This window comes from Buceros rhinoceros, unplaced genomic scaffold (genome assembly GCF_000710305.1).
Source record: "Buceros rhinoceros silvestris isolate BGI_N320 unplaced genomic scaffold, ASM71030v1 scaffold17621, whole genome shotgun sequence".
Classification (NCBI taxonomy): Eukaryota; Metazoa; Chordata; class Aves; order Bucerotiformes; family Bucerotidae; genus Buceros; species Buceros rhinoceros.
In genome coordinates this window covers 27,808-33,765 of record NW_010396150.1, presented here as the reverse complement: position 1 = coordinate 33,765, position 5,958 = coordinate 27,808, and the positions used below count along the sequence as shown (strand labels likewise).

Sequence of the window (5,958 nt, the reverse complement as noted above, 5' to 3'; positions counted from 1 at the left end):
GGGAATTTTTTTTCCTCAGTTTCACATTCTGTATTTAAAACCAAGCCAAATAAGCTTTGTTCAGACAACACCCCATCAAAGATCATGCTCATTTTAATGGATTTTTCTCTCAATACCATCCAGAACTCTGGAACAAATAGTCACCTTTCCAACAAGTACTGCTAACTTCAGACCAAGGAGTGTCCCATCACTAACCACCCTGCGTATACAGCCCCGCTTTGTGGTGTTCAGGCACTTCCTCTCCATTATTCTCTTTCAAAGCCAAGATAACTCCTAAAGAAACTGTTGTGTGTACAACAACTGCAAACCAACACCCAGGTACCCCATGAACCAGAGCGATGGCACAAACCTGACCTTTGTTACTGCCATGACCGGAGCTCCCACAAGAGCGCAGGGTGGGACGAGGCTCGGGTCAGCACCCATCCCAGCTGGGGGGAAGCTGCTCCAGACAGGGACTGGTGGGTCCTCAGGAGCGCAAGAGCGGGGACCGGTGGAGACTAGCACCCCCCACGACAACATCTGTATTGTACTACTATCCCTGTGCGCTTTTGGTTTCTCTTGACTGACAAGGGAGCTGCGCAAGGACAGATGTAGCAGCGCACACGTCTCCATGCTCACATGTGGAATCTTTTGTCGGTTTTTCCTTTTTGCAGCCAACAGACACCGTATTCCCTCATCTGTTCAGAGGGAAGAGAACATGGAGTGACACAGCCAAGTGTTCTTGGCACAGAGCGCGGACAAGGTTTATCACCTCTGCACCAGCGGTGCCAGGGAAACAGGCACTGGTTGTTCCAGCCCTTCAGCCAGGTTACAGGCTCCTGGCAGCGCAGAGCCCTGCGCCGTTCTACGGGCTCTGCCAACTCTGACAGCCCCCCTGAAGTGAGGGAGCTGTGCCCATTTGCTTCAGAGAGTTCTATCAGTCTTACAACAAGCGCATTTGATCAGCAGGATGTTCACCACTATCTTCCCAGTCCTTCTGGTTATCTGCCTTTAGCCTGCAACGAGCAATATGAGAGCTTTTGCTTACAGAGACGGTTAAGATCCAGAATTTTTAACATAAGCCTCCAGAGCTGCAATTCCAGTTCAAGTTCAGATTACAAAAGAGTTTTTTCTTTTAGAAGAAGGTTGTTCAACTATTCACACTATGCAAATGTGAAACTGGAATAAAGCAGATCCATCTTACAGGGGGCTTGAAAATGCTGGTTGCTCTGTGAGAAGCTCAGAAGTTAATTATCTGCCATCCAAAAAATGCAAATCCACTGAAGATGCAAATCTCGGAGTGTCTATTTTGTCCCTTTACTTGGCTTTACTGCCTGCACTTGCATCGCAAAAGAGGGTGGGAGCACAGAAGCAAGAAGCTCTTGTAGATACTAAGCCATCTCTCTACACTGCGTGATCACATGGTGCCTTTTGATTTTGCAGTGAGGAATGACAGTAAATATGCTGAAAGAGAGAAAAAAGTTCCTTGCACCAGAGCCAACCATTTTCCCCACTGCAACAGGTTGGTAAATGGGCTCAATCTGGCACTTCACACAGCGCAATCGAGTCAGAGGATAAACATATGGTACCATTAAATTAGCATAGCAATCCAGCCACTGGGGATAAAAATAGACCCCGTGGAAACAGATGTTCTTGAATCGGAGAGAAGATTAGGAGTGGGGTCAATCTGTCTCCTGGATTAGCTTTGTGCACTGCTGACCCTGCTATAACACATATTTTCCCAATTCTGAGTCCACTGTGCATGACTGGCATCCCAAGCCCGCTGCTTGTAAGACACAATGGGCACCAGCGCCGTAAGCCAAATGGGAAAGACGAGGACTGGGGTCTTCCAGAAACAGACTGAAAGCAAACTAAAATTTTACCTGCAGCCTCTCCAAAAAATATGTGTAGTTCTGTCCTGCAACAAGTACATGAGGGTGGCTCAGCATGACGACCGACCCTGAGTGACGTTCCACCCCAACGCCAAGCTGGTCAGCTGGCCGCTAGCTCCTCAAGGGCTGCAACCACCCCCTGGAAACCTGCTCACAAAGCTCCAGAATGGGGTGGAGGAAACCACAGTGCTGTATTTAAATACCGCTGAACGTTGAAGTCAGCTCCATAGACTCAGCGTGGCTTGCCCAGCCCTTAACGGGGATTTTGCAGCTTGAAATGATGGCTTTCCAGAATAAAACTGCATGAAGCTGCAGGAAAAGAGGCCAGGACCCTTGTGATGGCCAAGACCCCTGATCTGCCCCTGCTGCACTGATGCTATGGCAGGGAGTTAACCTGGTTTTCCCACGTTTTAGGGAAATCATTCCGTAAAACTCCTGTCACAGCTCTTCTACGTAATTAATGACAAATTAGTGATTTAGGAATATTTCTGTGCTCAGTCCCTAGGAGGGACTGCACAACCTCTGCACCTCTGGGATGAAATTTCCCAAGGAAAATATTCATGTGGTTGAGTCAGAAGAAAATTTAGAAAATACTCTTAGATTTTAGGCACATACAGGAAAACAGGTTTAGCTTGTAAATCTGTGTATTAGTTACGCTCCTAATTAAAAGAGCCCTTCCAAGGGGATACTCACTCACAAGGTCTGCAACATGTATTGGGCTCAGAGCAAGCGTATTCCTTACCAACGTACCAAACTAACCGACCCCTGGGAAAAGTGCTCTATAACTTAATAACGGCCAGTCAATACGTCTTGATAAAGCGTAATAGAATTCCATAAGAATTACTCTAAACCTTTACAGATTTAATAACAAATAATAACATTCTCATTGACTCTTTTAATGATCCTTCTGCATTCGCAAGAGGGAATAGAGACCCCTATTAAAGGCCGTACATCCTTTACCATTATTTCCCATTGATCAGGACAAGCAGACAAGGGACTGACTGACAGAGGGACCGAGTGAAGGAACAGGCCAAATTCCTGTTAATTCCTGATGGGGCAGAAGTACTGGGCACCCACTTGCTGCTCCTGGATGTGTTGCAGATGAACTGGGAGCAGAGGGGAGAGGTTTGGGGTCAACTGGGATGGACTTATGGGTAACTGCGGTCAACTGGGAGCAACTGGGATGGGCTTAGTGTGGAACTGCTCCAACTGGAACATTCTCCATGAGCCCTGGAGATGCTGGGGCAGCACTCCTGCTCCCACAGAGTCAAAATCCTGGAGAAGACCGTGGCAAACTGGCCTCCGTCCCAAGAAAAGTCTCCCATAACCAGGGCCAAGGAGGAGGAGTCCTCTGCTGCTCCACAGAGCGGGGCCAGGAGCCTGCTCACAGGCACCGTTTGTGTTTGGATCAAGATTTAGGATTTTTACACCAAGTGCAGGCACATGATGCACCATAGAACAAGAGCCAGAGAGTTTCCTATCCTCTGGTGCCAATCCGTGCAACTTCACTGCATGAACCAAACTACACCAGTTCTCCACTCATGGGATTGCCACACAATTAAAGTTAGTAAAGAACAGTCAGAGGAATTCTACCACTCCTAGAATTATTTTTCCTTTTTTTTTTTTCCCCTCATGTATCGTTCCTGAGAACACCATCAGAAGTTATTCCCGTCTGAAATACCCTGGCTGAACTGAATCCACGCCACACCTGTTGCTGTGATCTGAGCCAACCCATTTGCACCCATTTGATGTTTTTTCCCCACCATTATTTTCAGAAGAGTAATTGTTCTCAATGTACTTTAACAAAAAGAAACCTACAGGAAAAAATACATTTTAAGTTAAGAGAAAACAGGATCTATTTACAGATCTGAGTAATTTTAAACTTCCCATGAGATGCACGGCTAAGTAAAGCAACCCCCCGGTACTCAGATCTCAGCAAACGTTGACCTTTCTCTAGAGCTCCTGCAGCCACACAACAAACTTGGTCCGTTAATTAAGCATGAGGAATCCTGCAGTGAGTTTCATTATTTCAATTCCGATTAAAGAACAGTTTGTAGAGAAGTTGTGGGTCTGCGTTGTTGTATTTTGAACACTAACCATAAGGCCATGATGGACCTATGCTAAGATTAGCACCGCGCAAATACGGAGAGCTAACGCGTAAGGATTCAGGTCACACGAGTTCACGTAATAGCTGTGACCACTGCTGTCCTCGGAGCTCCTCCCGAGGCACCAGCACAACCACCACGAGCGCCCGCAAAACGCCAAAGCACAGCATTGGGCACAGGGGTGCGGTGATGGGCAGCTCCCTTTTGGAAGAGGTAAATGAAAAGTGGTCTGTGAAGAGCAGCTTCTGCCCTGTTTGTTCCATAGTTGGTCGCAATGACAAAAGTACGTGATTATACGCTGCAGAATACTGCGTGTCACCTTTGATGGTGCAGAGGGAAGGACCTCCTGAAGTCACGGAAGGATTAACATCAGCAACATCAGGTAACTCCTCACCAGATTCGGTCTGATCTCTGGTTTGTCACCTCTCCGACTAAAACAGTGCTTGCCAGTGTCTCAGAAAGGTACACACCACCCGTTCTGCCTTAAATCCCCATCGGTCAAGACGATGTCTACGTTCACGTCCCACAAAGCTGTCCTGCAAACACAAGCAGTCCTGCCTCTGTCCGCGGGACATCAAAAACACACACCTAATTTTAGATACTTTCTTCGAATTCAAACAATTCATCAACATTAGAGCTGAAACACAGGCAAACAAGTACTCTCCAATAACGACAGACTCAATCCTGAGCTTAAGCCTAATCTTTTCAAACTGAAGACGTTAAGACAACTTACATGCCTAGTGCTAAACATAAGATTTTGGGTTCCGGGGCTCAGGGAATTAGATGACCGAACCAAGAAAAAGCTGGATGCTTAAGTGTAAGGCAGCAATAATCACTTCTTCCCCTCGTACATGTCCAAGTACTACACTTGCGTGACGAGATTTAGTGATCTCCCAATGCTCCCCATATATCATACTTAAGAAAACTACTTTTCTCAGCAAATACCTCTAAGATGGTTATTTTATGAGCTTTTACATATTATAATAAATCTCCTATTACTTTAAATCACTGATTTGATTAAATCATTATTCTTACACATAGAGAGATGATACTACCTAATGAGTTCATTATTCTCCACCCCAGGATTAATATCTAAATTATCTACACAGTGATAAAACCAGACTTAAACCCCAAAACCAAAACACCACCAAAAAAAACAAAAAAAAGAAGGGGGTGTAGGGGAAGAGACCCAGCCCCACGCACTGCAGGGGGCTGGGGAAGGCCAGGCCAGGGCAGGGCATTTTTCTTCATTTCCCTGCCTTGCTCGGTGGGATGCTCACAGTGCCAGCCTAAGCATCTCTTTGATCAGGGCAGGAGTTATCAAGTAATTAAATGATTGAAATTAGAAATTACTGGGGGAAAGATGGGAGTGTCTCATCCCCAGCTGGCGGCAGCCAGGCTCCGTGTGTCACGGTTGATCTGGGCGTTTTATTCGGTGCCATTTTTGGTCAGTTAGCACAGCAGCCAGCCCTGCCCCAGCCATGCTCCCAGCCCTCCAACCTCCCCAACCACTCTCTGAATGCCCCCAGGACCTCCTGGCCCAGGGCATCACTAAGGAGGAAAGATGCCACAGCACCACGGAGCCAGGAACACTTAGAAGAGTGGCTTGAATCTCAACCAGAAAAATGAGGCTTGCTGACTTGTGGCTGCTTTTGATACCCCCAAACCCCCCAAATGATTTATTTCTAACATTAATCTTGCATCTCTCCTTCCAGTTGATGTTTCACGTTGCCCATTTTCTGCCTGAAAGCATAACACTCAGCTTCCCTGGCAGAGACGGCCGAGGGAATCATACGTGCTTTGGAGGATAAAACAGGCTCCAGCACTAACGATGTGGTTTGCCACTGCCAGCTGCGTTACAGTGGGGAAAGAAGCAAAGGCAGGTTCGCAGAGAGGCATTTGTCACGGGGAGGCATCAGGCACACAGCGCCAGGGAGAGGAAGGGCCGCAGAAGAGGAAGACGGCTGCGCAGGAGGGCAGCG

General features: G+C 47.1%; 1 protein-coding gene across 1 annotated transcript in view; it reads right to left on the bottom strand.

The window, feature by feature from the left end:
• The window catches only part of GRM7 (glutamate receptor, metabotropic 7), a gene marked incomplete at its 5' end in the record, with an annotated part of 64,786 nt that overhangs the window by 40,519 nt on the left and 18,309 nt on the right, over positions 1-5,958 (bottom strand). The window lies entirely within an intron of this gene.